Source organism: Carcharodon carcharias, chromosome 6 (assembly GCF_017639515.1).
Source record: "Carcharodon carcharias isolate sCarCar2 chromosome 6, sCarCar2.pri, whole genome shotgun sequence".
Taxonomy (NCBI): domain Eukaryota; kingdom Metazoa; phylum Chordata; class Chondrichthyes; order Lamniformes; family Lamnidae; genus Carcharodon; species Carcharodon carcharias.
In genome coordinates, this window is record NC_054472.1 from 159,405,625 (window position 1) to 159,427,726 (window position 22,102).

Sequence of the window (22,102 nt, forward strand, 5' to 3'; positions counted from 1 at the left end):
AGAAGAGAGGGCAACTATAGTTGCGTTGATATAGTGATGATGTAGTGCAGGGTCCTCACATGGGTGTTCACTGCCAACCTTGCCAATGCTGCAGGCATGGTCCACATCCTCCCCAGTCAATGTGATGACACGCTCCTCACAGTGAGTGAGATGTCCAAAGTGGGCCACACCACGGCCTGGGACCTCTCCCTGCTGTTATGAGCCAGCTTCTCCTGCATGAAAACAGGTGGAGGCACCAGTGTGAGCAGGGGCATGGCACTGAGTGGAATGTTTGTGTGGTGAGCGGAGCTCCAGAGTATAGGAGCCTGATGGAGATGTGAGGGTGTGTGTCAGAGTTAGTGGTGTTGTCCCTTGAGTCGTGAGATCCCGGTAGATATGTGATGCGTTTGTAAGTGTGTGAGTTAAGGGTAATGAGGTGGTTGACTTACCCGGGCGGAATGGATAAGAGCATTCATCCTCTTCCTGTACTGGATGGCTGACCTCCCCTGTGCTCCGTTGATGATGATATCCCCTGCCACTGCCTCCCAGGCCAGATTGGTGACTCTTGTGGACCTCCTGTGGCCAGAGCGGGTGTAGCAGACATCACAGCGGCCTCCCAATGCATCCAGCAGGTGCCCCAGAGAGGCATCACTAAATTTGGGGGCTTCTGTCTTCTTTGCTTTCAGTGCCATCTGTCCCCTGGAGCAGTTCTCGTCTGTAGATATGAAGTAGGCTGCGCTCTGCTACGCTTTAAATATGGTGCCCGGAGCAAGGAAATGCTGACGTCACGGCATGGCGGGCAAATCCAAGCCAGCCTGCCAGCGATCTGTAGTGTCTCCCATGAATGCAATATTAATGAGGCGGGACATGTTGAGAAGGGAACGATACGGCGCAAAATCCCGCCATTACAGCCAGTGGTTAAAACAGCTTTTCTCACGCCCTGGCCAGGGAGACTGTCACAGACCTCTCTCACATCTCTGGCTAACCGCATGGCTGTCAACTGTGCCCAAAATGCCACCCAGTACAGGTTGAGGGTGAATGACCTCATCCGCTCCGCCAAGGTAATCATCCTTTGACTCCCTCCAAAACAAACTCTCATCATGGCATCATGAACTCAAACAGCTACTGCCTTCAGGGATCTCCTACAACCATTAGCGGGGGACACATATCACCACTCATTCTCTCACAGGGACTTTCGCATCACCACCTTCCCATCTATCATGTTGCTCACACTCTATCCTCTGGCCCTTCTGGGTAGGATTCACCACCCACAGGGGACATATATCTCACCCAACCCCTGCTCCACCCCTTCTCGTTACAGGCCTTTCTTTCTTCTTCATACAGGCCCAAGAGATCACAGACCAGGGGAAGGACTGCCGACATCATTGCCCTTTCTGAGTTTGAGGGGCTGCAGCCAAGCTGGCTGGGAGGACAGGGATCGCTCCTGTGGGGAAGGGGAGATCGGCCTCTCCAAGCAAACTAGTACGGATCACAGCTCTATCACTTCACCAAATCCAGTGAGTCACCTGCAGTCTTATGTAGCCCATGCTCATCAACTGAAACTCTATTTTCTAAGCACCAGCAAATCAAGGCCCCCAAGGCAGCCAAGCACCTGTCTGAGCAGGGACAGCCCATGTCTCGCATACCACCTGCTTGGTCTTAGTCAGATGATGAGCCTCCGGAAGCAGCCCCCAACTCAATGCTGGAGATGCAACGACAGGCGATGGAACATCAGGCAGAGATTCGACAGTCAGTAGGCTACACCGAACGATGGAGGACTCTGTCCGCATTTTGTCTGATGCCATGTCTCCGATATGCAGGCACCTCGAGGTCACCATGCGATGGTTGGTGACCACCATAGAGGCCTTGGTCCAGCTGGTCTTGCCCTGCACTCCATGGTCACACACCCTGGTGGGCAATCATCAAGGCGTAGGCAACATGGGTATGAGACACTTTGGCCTCCCTCTGGGTGCACCATCTCCTGCAGGAGTCAGGACGGGGCCCTCGGGCATCCACAGGGAGGATGGGTGGCAGCTAGACACCCCAAGGACCTCCTCCCAGCACAGTCCAAGGGTATGCAGCCGCACATAGTCTCCTCTGCCTGTGGCACCATCCACTCTAGCTTCTCAGGCCACTGAGGGCATTTCTGCCCCTGAACCAGTGGCCCTTATCAGGCTGGGGCCCTCTAGGCCTTGGGATACCAGAGGACGTCTGCCAAGGTTTTCACAGGCATCAGGCCGTTGCAGTCAGTGGGCTGCCTCCACCTCTGCTGCAGATGTTGGGGCTTCACCCAGGCATAGTGGTAGAGTTAGGAAAGTTAAGAAATTTTGATGTCACTTTTGGGTCATAAGTGTGCTATAACTGTAAAGAATTGCACTTTTGTGAATACATTTGATGGTTATGTGAATGGTTTGGTCAACTGAAGGTGTTGTGAATTTGTACATTGGAATCCTCTTATGTCGATGTTTAGCCTTGCTCCCTCTCAGTGATAGTGTCCCACTGTGATGTCAACCTCAGTTGAACTAGACTCTGCACCCTTGTTTGATGTCAGGAAGGTGTGTTTAAATCTTTATTTGAAGTGTTATGTAAGCATTTATAACCCTCTTTCCTCAAGGTACACCATTGAGTGAGGGCAGCTCATCAGCATTGATATTCTAGTGGCATTTATGTCTCCTCAGTGGTTGTGGCAGAAGACAAGGCGAGCAAGGGAGGAGGAGATAATTAAGCATGTCTACATCTCAGTCACAGCAGCATTTGCATCATTAGATGGAGGCCAATGCTTCAAGCCTTCTCTTGCATTGCTCTTGTTCATCAGTGGATTCTCAGTTCCCAGAGTGGGCACACTCACTGGGCATCGCGGACCAAAGCAGAGATAATGGCCTGCAAGTGTGAATGCAGGACATCCCCTGAGATGAAAGAGAATGGCTTTGGGGCTAAGAGAGATGTGGCCATATGCCCTCGTTTAACTTTACTCTTCCTGAAACCTGTCAGCAATAAAAGTATCACGGGCACATCTCCCACATCTTCCTTCCTCCATGGCATGATTACGCTCATACTGACCCTCAGCATTCCCCAAGGTTCCTACTTTCTATGGTAATGAATTCCACAGGTTCACCACTCTCCAGGTGAAGAAATTTCTCCTCATCTCAGTCCTAAATGGTCTACCCCATATCCTCAGACTGTGACCTCTGGTTCTGGATTCCTACAACATTGGGAACATCCTTCCTGCATCTACCCTATCTAGTCCTGTTAGTATTTTGTAAGTTTCTATGAGATCCCCCCTCATTCTTCTGAACACAAGCGAATATAATCCTAACTGACTCAATCTCTCCTCATATGTCAGTCCCACCATCCCAGGAATCAGTCGGGTAAACCTTTGCTGCACTCCTTCAATAGCAAGAACATCCTTCCTCAGAGACCAAAACTGCACACAATATTCCAGGTGTGATCTCACCAAGGTCCGTATAATTGCAGTAAGACATCCATGCTCCTGTACTCAAATCCTCCTGCTATTAAGGCCAACATACTATTTGCCTTCTTTACTGCCTGCTGCACCTACATGCTTATCTTCAGAGACTGGTGTATGAGAACACCCAGGTCTCATTGCACATTCCCCGCACTCAATTTATAGCCATTCAGATAATAATCTGCCTTCCTGTTTTTGCTACCAAAGTGGTACACATTTATCCACATTATACTACATCTGCCATGCATTTGCCCATTCACTCAGCTTGTCCAAATCACACTGAAGGATCTCTGCATCCTCCTCAAAGCTCACCCTCCCATCCAGCTTTGTATCATCTGAAAATTTGGAGACATTACATTTAGTTCCCTCGTCTAAATCATTAATATATATTGTGAATAACTGGGGTCCCAGCACCGATCCCTGCAGTACCCCACTAGTCACTGCCTGCCATTCGGAAAAAGACCCGTTTATTCCTATTCTTTATTTCCTGTCTGCCAACCAATCTATCCATCTCAGTACACCACATCCCATGCGCTTTAATTTTACATGCCAATCTATTTTGTGGGAGTAGGCAACCTTAGTGCTGGAGAGGATATGGACTTGGAAGTTCAGCTTTTCACTTTTTAACTTAAAGGCAAGCTGATCATTGACAGGTAAGGTGGCAAATTAGTAAACAGAAATGAAAGCTACCAATTAAAAATGTACAGCCAACAACAATTAACAATGAAAAGAGATGAATGTGAGACCTCCAAGAAATCATCATGTCCCTCCACCATTTAACCACTGTGCTGAAGTTCCCAGCAGATCACAAATTAACCAGTTGTTAGACTTAATTGAGGGATGCAGTTGAAAGAGAAAATAAAAACAGTTGTTATTTTGACAAGTGTGAATATTCAGAGGTTTGTTTATTTGTTATTGAAGTTGTATACTTTGTGTACCTGTAAATATTTCATGACACTGCTTCTCCTTTTAACTTTTTTGCATGCCTAATGCATGATGAGGTCATTAAAGATGTGATCCAGCCATCTTGGTGTCGGTCCCTCAAGTTCCTCCCAACAGATGTTGGTGAAGAGGATGGGATTAAACTATTGGCATCAAATGGCAGTAGAAGCCATGATGCATAAATAATCTAGTTCCCAGTGGGTTAGATGCTAGTATGGTAAATATATTTTGGCTTGGTTATGCAAGACCGGAGCTTTTTTTAATTCATTCATGGGATAGTGGACGTCGCTGGCTGGGCCAGCATTTATTGCCCATCTCCAATTGCTCCTGAGAAGTTGGTGGTGTGCTGCCTTCTTGAACCGTTGCAGTCTATGTGGTGTAGGTACACCCACAGTGCTTTAGAGAGTGAGTTCCAACATTTTGACCCAGCAACAGTGAAGGAACAGCAATATATTTCCAAGTCAGAATTGTGTGAGACTTGGAGAGGAACTTCCAGGTGGTGGTGTTCCCATGTATCTGCTGCCCTTGCACTTCTAGATTGTAGCAGTCGGGGATTTAGAAGGTGCTGCCTTGGTGAGTTCCTGCTGTGCATCTTGTAGATGGTACATTCTGCTGCCACTGAGCATCGATGGTGGAGGGAGTGAATGTTTGTGGATGGGGTGCCAATCAAGGCAGCTGCTTTGTCACTCATGGTGTCCGGCTTCTTGAGTGTTGTTGGAGTTGCACTCATTCAAGTAAGTGGCAAGTATTCTATCACATTCCTGACTTGTGCCTTATAGATGGTGGACAGGCTTTGGGGAGGCAGGAGGTGAGTTACTTGCTGCAGAATTCCTAGCCTCTGACCCACTCTTGTAGCCACAGTATTTATATGGCTTGTCTAGTTCAGTTTCTGGCAAATGGTAATGCCCAGAATGTTGAGAGTGGTGGATTCAGCAGTGGTAATGCCATTGAATGTCAAGGGGTGATGGTTAGTTCTCTCTTGTTCGAGATGCTCATTGCCTGGCACTTGTGTGATGCAAATATTACTTGACAGTTGTCAGCTCAGGCCTGTATATTGTCCAGATCTTGCTGCATTTGGACATGGACAGCTTCAGTATCTGAGGAATCACAAATGGTGCTGAACATTGTACAATCATCAGCAAACATCCCCACTCCTGACCTTATGATAGAAGGAAGGTAATTTATGAAGCATCTGAAGAAGGCTGGGCTTAGAACACAACCCTGAGGAACTCCTGCAGTGATGTCCTATTTGGCACACAAGTAGTTCTGTGTTGTAGCTTCACCAGGATGACACCTCATTTTTAGGTATGCCTGGTGCTGCTCCTAGCATGCCCTCCTTTACTCATCATTGAACCAGGTTGACTCTCTGGTCTCCCCTACATTGGAGAGACCAAACATAAACTGGGCGACCGCTTTGCAGAACACCTGCGGTCTGTCCGCAAGAATGACCCAAACCTCCCTGTCGCTTGCCATTTTAACACTCCACCCTGCTCTCTTGCCCACATGTCTGTCCTTGGCTTGCTGCATTGTTCCAGTGAAGCCCAACGCAAACTGGAGGAACAACACCTCATCTTCCGACTAGGGACTTTACAGCCTTCCGGACTGAATATTGAATTCAACAACTTTAGGTCGTGAGCTCCCTCCCTCATCCCCACCCCCTTTCTGTTTCCCCCTTCCTTTTTTTTCCAATAAATTATAAAGATTTTCCTTTTCCCACCTATTTCCATTATATAAAAAAAAAACCCCACTAGAGCTATACCTTGAGTGCTCTACCATCCATTCTTAATTAGCACATTCGTTTAGATAATATCACCAACTTTAACTTTAACACCTATGTGTTCTATTGTACTATTGTCGTTGACATCTTTTGATGATCTGCTTCTATCACTGCTTGTTTGTTCCTACAACCACACCTCCCCCACCTCTCTCTCTCTCTATCTCTCCGCCCCCCACACACACACCTTAAACCAGCTTATATTTCAACTCTTTCTTGGACTCGAACTCAAGTTCTGTCGAAGGGTCATGAGGACTCGAAACGTCAACTCTTTTCTTCTCCGCCGATGCTGCCAGACCTGCTGAGTTTTTCCAGGTAATTCTGTTTTTGTTTTGGATTTCCAGCATCCGCAGTTTTTTTGTTTTTAAATTTGACTCTCTGGCTTGGTAGTAATGGTCGAGTGGGAGATATGCCGAGCCATGAGGTTACAGATTGTGGTTGAGTATAATTCCTCTGCTGCTGATGGCCCACAACGCTTCATGGGTGCCCAGTCTTGATTTGCTGGATCTGTTCACATTCACAATCTATCTATTTGGCATGGTGGTAGTGCCATACAACATGACAGAAGGTATTCTCAATGTGAAGACAGGACTTCATCTCCACAAGGACTGTGCGGTGGTCACTCCTATTGATACTGCCATGGGCAGAGGCACCAGCAGCAGACAGGTTGGTGAGGATGAGGTCAAGTAATTTTTTTCCCTGCGTTGGTTCCCTCACTACCTGCCGCAGACCCGGTCTAGCAGCTATATCCTTTAGGACTCAACCAGCTCAGTTACTAGCGGTGCTGTTGAGCCACTCTTGGTGATGGACATTGATGTCCCCCACCCAGAGTACGTTTTGTGCCCTTGCACCCTCAGTGCTTCCTCAAAGTGATGTTCAACATGGAGGGGTAGTGATTCTTCAGCTGGGGGTGGGGGGTTGGGGCACGGATGGTGGGGGTAATCAGCAGAAGGTTTCCTTGCCTATGTTTGTTCTGATACCATAAGGCTTAATAAGGTCCAGAGTCAATGTTCCAGGGCAACTTCCTTCCGCCTGTATATTACTGTGCCACCACCTCTGCTGGCACTGTCCTACCGGTAGGACAGGACATATCCAGGGATGTAAATGGTGGCATCTGGAACATTATCTGTAATGTATGATTCCATGAGTATGACTATGTCAGGCTGTTGCTTGGCTAGTCTGGAGACAGCTCTCCCAATTTTGGCACAAGCCCCCAGACATCCATAATGAGGACTTTGCAGGGTCAACAGGGCTGAATTTGCCTTTGTCGTTTCCGGTGCCTAAGTCGATGTGGTCCTATTCCCTGTAGACTCTGCAGTGGTTTGTAAAACAGCATGCCTTGCTAGGCCATTTCAGAGGGCAGTTAAGAGTCAACCAGATTGCTGTGGGCCTGGAGTCGCATAAAGGCCAGACCAGGTAAGGATGGCAGATTTCCTTCATTAAATGATATTAGTGAACCAGAAGTGTTTTTATGACAATTGGAAATGGTTTCATGGTCATCATTAGACGTTTAATTCCAGATTTTTATTGAATTCAAATTCCACCATCTGCTTCAAACTGTCTTCTCAGTGAATTGGATCCTCATGATCTTATTGTCCATCGATTCAACTGCTGACTGCACTGGCATTGACAAATATGACACATCACCCCTTGGGTCAGGCTCAGTACAAAGCTTTCTGTAAAATGAGGAGCAACAGTAGCTGTCCTCATCAGTAATACAGCAACTTGACCATGTAAGAAACCACAAAACGCTAGACAAACTGTGGTCATTGGTGTCATAGGAAATCCTCCAGCAGTTCAAGCTTTATTGTAACATTGCTGCTGTAATACTTAAACTTCACAGTTTTTAAGCTGAAATCTATAAGGAAACACCTACCAGCCTGATGACATAAAAGTCATTGGCAGTGCTGCCAGCGGGGAATAGAAAACAGAGAGAGCTGTGGACATAACAAAGAGGATATTGCCCGATAAAAGAAGTCCTGTACCAAGTGTTTCTTCAGAAAGGTGCAGAGTGACATAAGCTTCTCTAAAAAAGAAGACAGAAGGCTCATGTAGGGAGGGATTGTGCCTGGGGCAATCACAAGTGAGGTTGCCGCAGCAGCAAATAAATTTGACATCTTTCATGGATCACAGGTCCTTTTCTCATGCCATGACTTCTGTACTTCTATGCACAAACAGTGAGAAGCTGAGAAATCCTTCCAGTTTCCGAGGTTGAAATTATTCTGCTTGACAATGGCTATGAGCGCATCAATACCTTCATGTGAATTCCTCTGCCTCTTCCTCTAACAACAGTGAAAACCCATTTATTTTAAAAAAGTGAATACTTTCTTTCATGTCACAGACCAAATTCCATACATACCTGTTAATGTATTTTATCAATATTGCATCGTGATTTCAGCTCACTTAACAAAGAAAGATATGGATTTTTCTGAAACAAGAAAAGGCCATTAAGTCAAGTGCCTGCCCCATTTTAATAGATCCCAATCCTACCTACAAGCTGTCTCACTTCTCTCTCTAGAAATGTATCTCACTGTCTGCTCCAATGCATTATTAACCCAATAAGTGAAAGATTTCACCTGACATTCCTTCATATTGCTAACTTCCTCATTTATAACCTGTTACCCTGATATTAGAGCCTTCCTTCATTGTGAACAATTTGCCTGCATTGATCTTGTCAATCTCCTTTATAATCTTGGCAAATGTTAATTAGGTCACTCGATGCCTCTTTTTGAATGCATCCCTTTCTGTGATGTGTTTTCCTTACAGCTCTCAGAGATGGCTTTTCATAGGATTATCTGTATGTCAAAAGTAGTTGTTAAACTAAGTAAATCCTTGCTTTTAATAAGGCAAATCAGTAAAACGTTACATTTCTCTGAAGATTAAGTGCATCAACTGCAGTAGCATTGATTATAAAAATATAAGGACACTGACATTTCTCCAACTGTCATTCTCATTTTGAAGTAATGCTTCTTTAATAGCCTCCATTTTCCTGCTGCTTTCTTCCCGACTGTTTGACTGGGACAGCAGCAGGTGTCCATTTAGCCATTGGTATACACAGCCATGTTATGATGAATATCACTGCATCATTTGTGTGTTTATCCAGGAGCAAAGACGTTCTGTGCTCCTGCAGGGTTCTATTCTGCAGGTTAATCTAGCATGTAAAGAACCTATTCTGCTACTCATCTGAACAGTAAAGCTGTCAAGCTGTCCTGTTTCTTAAATTAACCCTGCAGCCACTGAATTTACCTTTGTGACAAACAGGAAGAAATTTACAGCATATGTCAGATTGGGGACCAACCATACTGTTTCTTTTGTGAGTCACTGCTATGCTTAGACAAACTGCATTACTTCTTTCCTTTCATGCATTTGAATTTAATTTTAGGAAAGCATCAGTATAATGTCCACCACTCATCCATAAACCTCCACAACTTTGTATAATGTGGTATTCCTTTATTAGTCCATCCAAATTTCTCTCCTCTTACTGCCTCTTGCTGGTTTACAGAGCTATGGTTGCCACACAGCCATTGCTTACACGCAAGGCTAACCAGCAACTGTGCCAAGTTATTCAAATGTTTGTGGAAATGCCATCGAGTTATTTACCAAAGAATGGTTGGAATGTGGAACTTGCTACCACAGAAGATATTTGGGATAAATAGTGTTGATATATTTAAGGGGAAACAAGATAAACTTATGTGTAAGAAAGAAATATAAGGATATACTGATAGTTAGATGAAGGGTGGGAGGAGGCTTATGTAAAGTATAAACACCAGCATGGACTATTTGGGACAAATAGCTTGTCACTCTGCAGTTCCATGTAATTCTATGTTTGAAGCTACACTACCTGCAGTTCTGAAACATTCACTTTCCAACAGGAGTATCTGGAATAATGAAGAATTGGAACAGTTAGCAAGTCCTCCCCCTACCACCCCACTCCTCCCAACCACCAGCATCCCCTCCTTCCCTGACACCCACATGCTGCCCCTGAATGACATCTGCTTATTCAGAACTGACTGGAGATTGACTCGAGGGCTTCTCAATACCACACCTGGAAGTGAGCTATCAGAGGGTTGCCAACTTTGGTTGAGTGGATTCCTGGAGATTTCATCACATGACCTTTCAATTCACTGCCTGGCCCAGTCGAATAGCCTTCCCCTACCACCCATCTGCAATATTTGATTTAATTAACAAAGGCGTTTGAAGGAAATTTTTTTAAAGAAATTACATGTACTTTAATGACCCATGATTTTTTTTTTTATCTGCGGATGCTTACAGCGGGAGATTAATCTTCAAGTCAATCCTGGGGGGTTGGCAACCCTAGCCTTTACGGGACCAAGTACCCCTTGTACAGAACAAACTCAGTAAATTCTGCTTCAGACAAGCATTGACCTTGATTTCTGTTCACATCACTAGTTTTAAAACAAAAGCAAGCAATAACATTCACACCTCATGATACCCTGCACACGAAATCATCATAAATCAAATGTAGCTCAAAGGAGCATAGATTCTGATATCATTTTCAGGAAATATATAAAACAGAAAAATTGAAGCACAGTAAAGAAATTGCATGACAGTCAATCCATTATTGCTGTATCATCACAATGAGACATGTTTGTCTACTCTCCTCTCCTTTCAATTTTCTCCCTGCTGAAATTCATTGTTCCAATAGCCCATGTGGCCATCCCAGCTGTGCCTCATCCTAGTCACAGCCAGTATCCCATTTAGCAGCAGGGACCACTGGATGCATGGCCATCAAGTACTGACTTAATTTCTTTTTGAAAATAGGTATTGAATTCATGGTGTCAACCATTGAGTTGGAGGTGGGGTGTGTGGAGTTTACAGTAAACACAGTCTATTTAAACAGAGTCTCTACAAACGACAGCAAACAGAACTCATGACCAAAACTACAGCACCCTCTCGCTATAAAATTAGGATTATTCTTCCAGCAAAATGCAGTGAGTAGACAATAATAACATAAGAAAAAATATCTGCATAAAATCCATCACAATCATGGACAAGAGTCTCCAAGTGTGATTGATGGTGGAACTGTCCAATCATTCTCTTCTGACCGGTACTTTTTATGTCTCTCACTTTTTTAATGATTAAATTGTGACCCCATACTGCTGCTCACTGTTTCGCTACCTCAACATGGACCAAGATTTAAAACTATGACCTTCTAGGTCAATGTAACCTAGCAGGTTACACAGCATCTATGGAGAAAGGGTCTCTGTTTCCTTCTCAACAGATGATGCCTGACATGCCAAAATCCCCTGCATTTTCTGTTTTTAATCTCTGATTTCCAGCAACTGCAATATTTTGCTTTAGTAATTTCTTGCACCTTGGATGTTGCAATTACAAACTGAGGCATCTGTCGGGGTAATAGAAGAGAAAAGTCTTGTTCAATCTTCCATCAAACCCATTTAAAAACACATGAACATACACACTGAGAGAAAAAAACATTCATGCCATGAAGCCTGCATCATCCCTTGTTTCTACCTGCTCTCTCTCTCACTCCTGGCTGCCCTTACTGCATCACTCTGAAGGGTGACCAGATGCAAGTCAGTCCTGCCCATTCACTGCCATCAAACATTCCTTCTATGTGAAATGGCATTTCTGGGCATATCCTTTCCACTTTAGCATTCTGTATAAGTTGCTTATAATGTGACATCATCAACATTGAACAGACCATCCATGAGGCGCTGTTGGCCATCAGCAGCAGCACAATTGTACTCAACCACAACCCGTAACCTTATGGCCCGGAAATCCCCACTCTGCTATTACCGTCAAGCCTGGGGCTCAACCCTGGTTCAATGAAGAGTGCAGGAGGGCATGCCAGGAGCAGCACCGGGCATACCTAAAAATAAGCTGTCAACCTGGTGAAGCTACAACACAGGACTACTTGCGTGCCAAACAATGTACACAGCAAGTGATAGATAGAGCTCAGAGATCCCACAACGAACAGATCAGATCTAAGTTCTGCAATCCTGCCACATCCAGTCGGGAATGGTGGTGGGCAATTAAACAACTCACTGGAGGAGGAGGCTCCACAAATATCCCCATCCTCAATGATTGAGGAGCCCAGCACATTAAGGCTGAAGCATTTGCAAACATGTTCAGGCACAAGTGCTGAGTGGAGGATCCACCTCAGTCTCTTCTTGAGGTCCCAGCATCGCAGATGCCATCTTCAGCCAATTCAATTCACTCCACGTGATATCAAGAAATGGCTGAAGGCACTGGATACTGCAAAGGCTATGGACCCTGGCAATATTCCAGCAATTGTACCGAAGACTTGTGCTCCAGAACTTGCGGCACCCCTAGCCAAGCTGTTCCAGTACAGCTAAAACACTGGCATCTACCTGGCAGTGTGGAAAATTGCTCAGGTATGTCCTATCCACAAAATGCAGGACAAATCCAACCTGGTCAATTACTGCCCATTCAGCCAACTCTCAGTTGTCAGCAAAGTGATGGAAGGGGGTCATCCACAGTGCTTTAAAGAAGCACTTGCTCAGTAATAACCTGCTCAGTGCTGCTCAGTTCGTGTTCTGCAAGGGCCATTCAGCACCTGACCTCATTAAAGCCTTGGTCCAAACACGGACAAACAAGCTGAACTCCAGAGGTGAAGTAAGAGTGACTCCCTTTGATATCAAAGCAATGTTTGACCGAGTTTGGCATTGAGGAGCTCAAGCAAAACTTGAGTCAATGGGAATCAGGGGGAAAGCTTTCTGCTGTTTGGAGTCATAACTAGCACAAAGGAAGATGGTTGTGGTTTTTGGAGGTCAATTACCTGAGTCCTGGACATTGTCACAGGAGTTCTTCAGTTTAATGTCCTAGGCTCAGCTATCCTCAGCTGCTTCATCAATAATCTTCCCTCCAAACAAGGTCAGAAATGGGAATGTTCTCTGATGATTACACAATGTTCAGAACCAAGCATGGCTGATCAGATATGAAGGAGTCCATGTCCAAATGCAGCAAGTCCTGGACAATATCCAAGCTTGTGCTGATAAGTGGCAAATAACATTAATGCCACACAAGTGCCAGGCAATTACCATCTCCAGCAAGAGAGGCTCTAACCATCTCTTGATATTCAATGGCATTGCCAAAGCTGAATCCCCCACTAGCAACATCCTGGGCCTTACATTGACCCGAAACTGAACTGGGCCAGCCATATAAATACTGTGGCTACAAGACCAGGTCAGGGGCTAGGAATCCTGTGGCAAGTAATTCACTTCCTGACTCCCCAAAGACTGTCCACCATCTACAAAGCACAAGTCAGAAGTCACCATCACTAGGTCAAAATCCTGGAACTCCCTTCCTAACAGTACTGTGGGAGCACCTACACCAAAGCTGAATCCCTCACTAGCAACATCCTGGGCCTTTCATTGACCCGAACAGACCAGCCATATAAATACTGTGGCTATAAGAGCAGGTCAGACTGCAGCGGTTCAAGAAGGCAGCTCACCACCACCTTCTCAAGGGCAACTAGGGATGAGTAATAAATGCTGACCTAGGCAGTGATGCTGACATCCCATGAACAAATAATTAACAATAACACAAATTGCTCAATATCCCCATTGTCTCTACAAATATGATACTGATCGCCCCCTCCCCCCCCACCCCATTCTTAAAAGGGCCTACTGTTACTTGTTCCATGTTGTTCTTTCACAGACTGCTGCTAGGAACACCTTCTGCTTTCTTACTTTTATGCCACTATCAGCACTTCCTTTAGCCCTTACCACTACCATTAACATTCCATTTGTCTTTTAGTCTATGACATTTTTGTCAATCTCTCCTTAACCCCCATCTATTGCTGGCCTTCTCTCCAGCTTCACCTACTCCACCTCCTTAAAGAGTATAAATTTCATTACATTTCCCCTCTCTCTAACTCTGAAGAAGAGTCACTCAGACTCAAAATGTTTACTGTATTTCTCTCTCCAGGGATGATGTCAGAGCTGCTGAGTTTTTCCGGCATTTTCTGTTTTTATTTCAGATTTCCAGCATCCGCAGTATTTTGCTTTTATGATACTGATCGCTGTGACTTGCCAGTTCAGTACTCCTTCCATTATTACTCCAAGCTTTCTATATATATTCACTATTCCCAACAACCTCAGTAAAAAAAAACAGGAAAGGTACAGTTAATTTCCCAATCAAGTGCCCTCATGATTGGGAATGCTGGGAAGGAGATGGTGGGTCCATGACTCCAAATTGTGATTGTAACTTTCTAACAAATGCATTAACAGTTGTTTGTGTGTTGCTGACAGTTCTGAAGAATTTGCATCATAATACAAGTGGAACAAATTTCAGAGTATCAGATATTAAAGAACGTTACTTGAAGCATTTCCCGAATATAAAGAAACCTCGGAGCATGGTATTTATGTAGAGCCTTTTCACACCTCTCAGAAATGTTTAAAATCATGTCATGGAATTAATTATTTTTAAATGTCGTGGCTATTATTATGCAAGCTAATGGAGCAGTCATATTGCACCCAGTTAGATTTCACAAAGGACAATTTATCTTGCCTGTTTTTGACCAGGAACTCTTTTTTCTTTATATCATGCTGTAGAATTTCCACCTCAACAAACAGAACAGATACACAGAGTTCTGATCAAAGATCTCAACTAAAGGATGAAAGCTGCAACAGTCCAACACTCCTTAGTATTGCAGTAAAATGTTGGTATAGCCTATACTGTAGTGTGTCAAGTGTACTACAAAAATTGCTGAACTGATATGGATTACTACTTGAAAATATTAACTAGTCACAGAAACAAATCTCAGCGGTTTTTTATTAAATTCAATTTTAATCACTTTTGGTATGACTATGAGTGTTTGCATATGTTTAGTCTTCCAAGTGAAAGGTGACAGAGATACTCTGTCCTCAAGTAGGACAGAGCTGAAACATCACCCCAATATTTACAGGGAGATGGAGAAGGTGCAGGGAGTCTGAAATTGGCTGGGGAACATTTCAAGGCTGAGGACAGAGAGGTCCTACCATATTTAAAGACAGGTCCTCATTATGACTTTTTATACACTGTTATGTTCTACAATGGGGTCGCTTTGCTTGCAAATCGGTTGCATGCTTTTCTGTCAGCATGTGAGTCGATTACAATATACGGCAAACACAGAGACCAATATGAAATGAAGCACATGCTATTTATTTACACAGACAACAGAGCACTAACATGATATGCACTAACGTGATATGCGCTTCTCCAACCAGACCATACTCTAGACTAACATTAACATGGTAGCCCACGCTACATAGCTACTGGGTCTTACAGTCAAGTGGTCAATCTGCTCACATTCTGTTAAGGGTCTATTACACCTCAGATTACCACGTCCCTCCCCTTTACTTGAAAGTACATTTTACAATATGTTAACTATTTACATTAATAAGCTTTTTATAAATTTAGTCTCTCAGGAGGCTTTTTCAAATGTGTCGACCATTGTAGTTCTATGACTTCAGATAGTTTATCTGAGGCCTCCGTCTCAGGAGTTATCTGTCCACTAGGCTCCCCAGTAGGAACCTGTAAGTTTGCCTCTTCGACTCTCTCAGGGTCAACGGGTCCTACAGGTACTTCCAAAGCAAGAGGAGTTCCTTCTCCTGTGGTGTTGACTCCAATGGGAATGTTTGGCACACCTTTTCTTGTGGATCTGTTTCCCTTTTCCTGAGGTGATCTACATATCTCCTGATTATCCATCAATCAACTGATATATGGTAGGATAGGAGCCCTGACACTGCAGTGACTTCACCTGATAGCCATTTGGGCCCATCTCCAAAGTCCTTTGCAAAAACTGCTTCTCCTACAGTGAAGTTTATTTCACGACTGTGGGAATCATGTTCATTTTTCAGGGCCTCCTAACTTCTCTCTACCCTCCATCCGTAAATTCAGCCTAATGAGGTTCAAACATGTCCTGAGATGCCTCCTCAGTAATAACTCTGCAGGGGCAATACCGGTGGTCGTGTTTGGTGTAGTCCTATAGCTGAGCAGGAAACGTGATAACTTCATTGCTATAGAGTCCCCATCTAGTGTTTTCATTCCAGCCTTGAAGGTCTGGACTGCCCTCTCAGCCAACCCCCTGGATGCAGGGTGGCATGGCGAGGTCTTGACATGTGCTGTGCCATTGAGACTTATAAATATTTGGAAGTCCCCGCCAGTGAATGCCATTCCATTGTCAGACACTATTATCTCTGGTAAGCTGTGTATACAAAACTCTGATACAATCTGTCTATGATGGTGGCAGATGTGAGTGATCTCATCTTGTATACATCCATCCATTTGGAGTGAGCGTGTATAAGTAAGAGGAGCATTGTGCCCAAAAAAGGCCCCAATTAGTCAACATGGAGGCAGATCCATGGTCTTCCTGGCCATTCTGAAGGAAGCTGTGGTTAGAAGGAGACAATTTCTGTGCCTATTGGCACTGCATGCAACTCTTGACCATGTTTTAGATTTCAGTGTCCACCCCTGGCCACCAAAAGCAGCTATGCGCCAAAATGTTCATTCTGGAAATGCCGGGGTAAGCGCTATGCAATTCTATCACTAATGGTTGTTTTCCTCTGGGACGCACAAGGACTCTCACCCTTCCACAGTAAGATGCCATCCTGACAGGTGAGCTCATATCTCCTGTTAAAATAGGGCTTCATTTTGTCCGACTTTGGCTTGTTAGACCATCCCTGCAAGACTTGTTCCCTGATGTGTGACAAAACTGGATCACTGTCTGTCCACTCTCTGATCTGTTTGGCACCCATTGGTGATGAATCCAGAAAGTTTAATAACAAGACAAGTTCTTGAGGGATGGGGACATGGCACATTGCAGTCCTGGAGAGGTAATCGGCTCAGCGCGTCGGCATTGGCAATCTGGCTTCCTGGCTGGTGGATAAAAGTATATTCGTAAGCAGCTGGAATCAGTGCCCACCTTTGGATGCGTGCCGGCGTGATTGGGGCTATTGCCTTATCTTCCCCAAAAAAGCCCAGTAGTGGCTTGTGATCAGATATGATAGTGAAGCGGTGACCATGGGTATATGGTGTAATTTCTTAATGCCAAATACAATGGATAAGCCTTCTTTCTCTATTTGTGAGTACCTTCATTCTGCCACACTGAGTGTTCTTGGGACATAGCCAATGGGCCATTCGGAGCCATCTGCCATCCCATGGGAGAGTACTGCCCCCTACTCCGTAAAGGGATGCATTGCTGATCAGAATTAATCCTTTCTTTGGGCTGAAATATACTAACAGGGCCAATGAATGTAGTAACTGCTTTACTGCTGTAAAAGACTGTTGTTTTGGGGCTTGCCAAGTCCACTTGTGTTTTTTCTTGAGTAACACGTATAATGGAGCCAGTACTGTTAACACATTTGGGAGAAAATGACCGTAATAGTTAACCATTCTCAAGGAGGACTTGAGTTCTGTGGCATTTTTTGGGGTTGGTGCCTCATGAATAGCTTTCACCTTGTCTTGTAGGCCCTGTGCGTCAACTCTATGACCTTCACAGAATCACAGAATCACAGTGCATAAGAGGCCCATCGACCCATCGAGTCTGCACCGACGCGTGAGAAACACCTGACCGACCTACCTAATCACATTTACCAGCACTTGGCCCATAGCCTTGAATGTTATGGTGTGCCAAATGCTCATCCAGGTACTTTTTAAAGGATGTGAGGCAACCCGCCTCCACCACCCTCCCAGGCAGCGCATTCCAGACCATCACCACCCTCTGGGTAAAAAAGTTTTTCCTCACATCCCCCCTAAATCTCCTGCCCCTCACCTTGAACTTATGTCCCCTCGTGACTGACCCTTCAACTGAGGGGAACAGCTGCTTCCTATCCATCCCGTCCATGCCCCTCATAATCTTGTACACCCCGATCAGGTCGCCCCTCAGTCTTCTCTGCTCCAATGAAAACAACTCAAGTCTATCCAACCTCTCTTCATAACTTAAATGTTTCATCCCAGGCAACATCCTGGTGAACCTCCTCTGCACCCTCTCCAGTGCAATCACATTCTTCCTATAATGTGGTGACCAGAACTGCACACAGTACTCCGGCTGTGGCCTCACCAAGGTTCTATACAACTCCAACATGATCTCCCTACTTTTGTAACCTATGCCTCGATTGATAAAGGCAAGTGTGCCATATGCCTTTTTCACCACCCCACTAACATACCCCTCCGCCTTCAGAGATCTATGGACACACACGCCAAGTTCCCTTTGTTCCTCAAAACTTCTTAGTATCATGCCGTTTATTGAATACTTCCTTGTCAAATTACTCCTTCCAGTGTATCACCTCACACTTTTCAGAGTTAAATTCTATCTGCCACTTATCTGCCATTTGACCATCCCATCTATATCTTCCTGTAGCCCAAGACCTCACTGTTAACTATCCGGTCAATCTTTGTGTCATCCGCAAACTTACTAATCCTACTCCCAACATAATCATCTGTGTCATTTATATAAATGATGAATAATAGGGGACTCAGCACGGATCCCTGTGCTACACCACTGGACACTGGCTTCCAGTCACTAAAGCATCCTTCTGTCATCACCCTCTGTCTCCTACAACTAAGCCAATTTTGAATCCACCTTATCAAATTACCCTGTATCCCATTTGCATTTGCCTTCTTTATAAATCTCCCATGTGGGACCTTGTCAAAGGCTTTGCTGAAATCCATATAAACTACATCAACTGCACTACCCTTATCTACACACATGGTCATCTCCTCAAAAAATTCAATCAAACTTGTTAGGTATGACCTCCCTCTGACAAAGCCATGCTGACTTTCCCTGATCAAACCTTGCCTCTTCAAGTGGAGATAGATTCTCTCCTTCAGAGTTTTCTCCAATAGTTTCCCTACCAATGAGGAGAGACTCACTGGTCTGTAGTTCCTTGGCTTCTCTCTACAACCCTTGTTAAAAAGCAGAACCACATTAGCTGTTCTCCAGTCCTCTGGCACCTCCCCCATGATCAGAGAGGAATTAAAAATTTGGGTCAGAACCCCTGCAATCTCCTCCCTTGCTTCTCTCAGCAATCTGGGACACAAATCATCAGGACCTGGAGATTTGTCGACTTTTAAGCCTGCCAACATCTCCAATACCTTGTCACTCCTATCAACTTGCTCAAGAACCTCGCAGTCTCTCTCCTTCAGTTCCATACCTTCATCCTCATTGTCTTGGGTGAAGACGGATGTGAAGTATTCGTTCAACACTCTACCGAAGTCCTCTGGCTCCACCCATAGATTGCCCCCTTGGTCCCTTATGGGCCCTGCTCTTTCCCTGGTTATCCTCTTCCCATTGATATACTAATAGAATATCTTGGGATTTTCCCTACTTTTACCAGCCAGAGCTTCTCATGTCCCCTTTTTGCTCTTCTAATTCCTTTCTTAAGCTCCGCCCTGCACTTTCTGAGCTTGTTGGACGATACATTTTTCCCTTTTCAAGCATACTCCGGCTTGTGAGAAATGCTTCAATATCTCTTCCAAGTTAGCCTGGTGTTCTTCATCAGTTAGTCCTTTTACTAAGACATCATCGAGTTGAATCAGAACATGGGGTAGACCTTGGAGCAAGTTTTCCATAGTCTGTTGGAAAATGGCACAAGCTAATGAGACTCCAAAGGGTAACCTGGTATACTGGTAAAACCCCTTATCTGTGTTGATAGTCACAAAATCCCAAGAGGCCTTTTCTAGCTCGACTTGCTGGTAAGTGTGGCTCATGCCAAGTTTTGTATATGCAGTTCCCCCTGCCAGCTTGGAGTACAAGTCATCAACTTTTGGTATAGGGTATCTGTCAAGTCTGGCCACTTTGTTAACGGTCAACTTGCAAGTCCCTGCATATTCGTACACTTTGATCAGGCTTTAGCGCTAGAACTATGGGCACTGGAAAATCGTACAGGTTGTAAGATTCCCAACCTTTCCAGCCTGTCTAATTCAATATCCACCTTTTCTCGTAATCCATAGGAGACTGGCCTCACCTTCAAATATCTGGGGGTTGCTCCAGGCTCCATGTGGATTTTACTTTGCAGCCCCTGAATCTTCCCGAGCTCTTCCCTGAACACAGAGTGCATATTTCTGTAATAATTCTTGCAGATCTTTCATTCTGAACTGAAAAATCTCAATCCACTCCAACTTTATTTCCTTAAGCTAGTTCCGACCAAGTAGAATTGGACCCTCCCCTGCTCCCATGATGAGGGTGAGCAGACTGGCTTCTACATTGTGCTGGAACATTGCATATACCTTTCGCTTGTATGTCTTTGCCAGTATATGCCTTTAGTCTGGCATCTGAATTTTCCAGCTTTACTGAGTGTCCGCCTCTACCAGATACTTAAATGTGTGTTCCCCTATGACTGTCATGGATGCCCCTGTATCCACCTCCATTCGTATGGGTTTTCTGTTGACTTCTACTGTCACGTAGGTTTTTAGGTTGTGTAGCAAGTAAATATCTGACTGTTTCTTCTGGCTCCTCAATGACTTCTGCCTTTATGTTTGAAATTTTACCTCAATTTTACTTCACAATATTGCATAACGTGCCCATTGTGATAGCTGTAGAAACGCTCGTTTTTTCTCAATCGCCGTTCATCTGTTAACTGTCCAGTTCTAATTCTGCTATTATTAGTGTGGTTGTTATCCATTGAACCATTGCTTTTGCTGGTCTGTTAATGGTGGCTGTTTCCCGCCTTTCCATGGAGCCCTGTGCTTCCGTGCCATTCCTAGCCGGTGCCTCCCTCCTGACGTGAAGAATGGCGCACTTTTGTGCTCCCTTGATTTCTTCTGAACCACTGACTGCACTTTCCATTGCGAGCACCAACTCCAGCGCCTTGCTGAAGCCTAATTTTGTTTCTGACAACATTTTTTGAATGGCGTCTTTGTTAATCCCACATACTATACGGTCTCTTAACATGTCATTAATCGATGTCCCGAACTCACAGTGCTCTGTCAATTGTTTGAAGGCTGCAACATAGCAAGTGACTGTCTCTCCAGGGGCGTGACACCTCAAATTTAATTTAAAACGCTGCGTTGTTACCAAGGGTTTCAACTGAAAATGGCCTTTCACAAGATTCACCAACTCATCAAAGCTCTTGGAATCTTGGGTGTTGGGTGCCATTAGGCTACGAACTAGGCCGTATGTTTTACTGTCACAGGTCGATAAGAGGATCGCCCACATCTTCTCTTCCCCCAGTATGTCATTGGCCAAAAAGAACAACACAAGGCATTCAATATAATGTGACCAGTCATCAAACGGTTCAATGCAGCCAATTTGTGGCATACTGGAGGGTGATGACTTTGATAACCATGGCAAAGGTTTACGATCGTAATGTACTTACAATCGGCCTACAAGGCACAGCTGGTTCACTATAGTTGAGTTTTCGTGGCTTTCCTTGGTGTTGTTGACCGGCCCTGTTTTGCTCATCACCAATTGTTATGTTCTATTATGGGGTCGCTTTGCTCATGAATGGGTTGCATGCTTATCTGTCGGCAGGCGAGTTGATTACAATACACTGCAGACACAGAGACCAATGTGAAATGAAGCACATGCTATTTATTTACACAGGCAACAGAGCATTTACATGATGTGTTCTTCTCCAACCAGACCCTACTCAAGACTAACATTTACACAATAGCTTGCACTACACAGCTATTGGGTCTTACCGTCACATGGTCAATTTGCTCACTTTCTCTTAAAGGTGTATTACACCTCAGATTACCACAGACACCATTTTCTGTCTGGTAATCAGTGAAATTGGCAAGCTCGCCAGCTGCCAGGCAGGAAAATCAATGGCAAATGGTCACAGTCAACAACCTTTAGGGAAGGTCCCTGACACTTAAGAAAGGAAGAAGGCCAGAGATCGTGAGGTGAAGAGAGAGCTGATCACAGGAACAGGGAGGGCCAAAGAATGGTACTTTGGGGGCTTGAAGGGGGAGAGGTCATTTTGGAGGATTGTTGCGGGGTGGGGGGGGTGAAG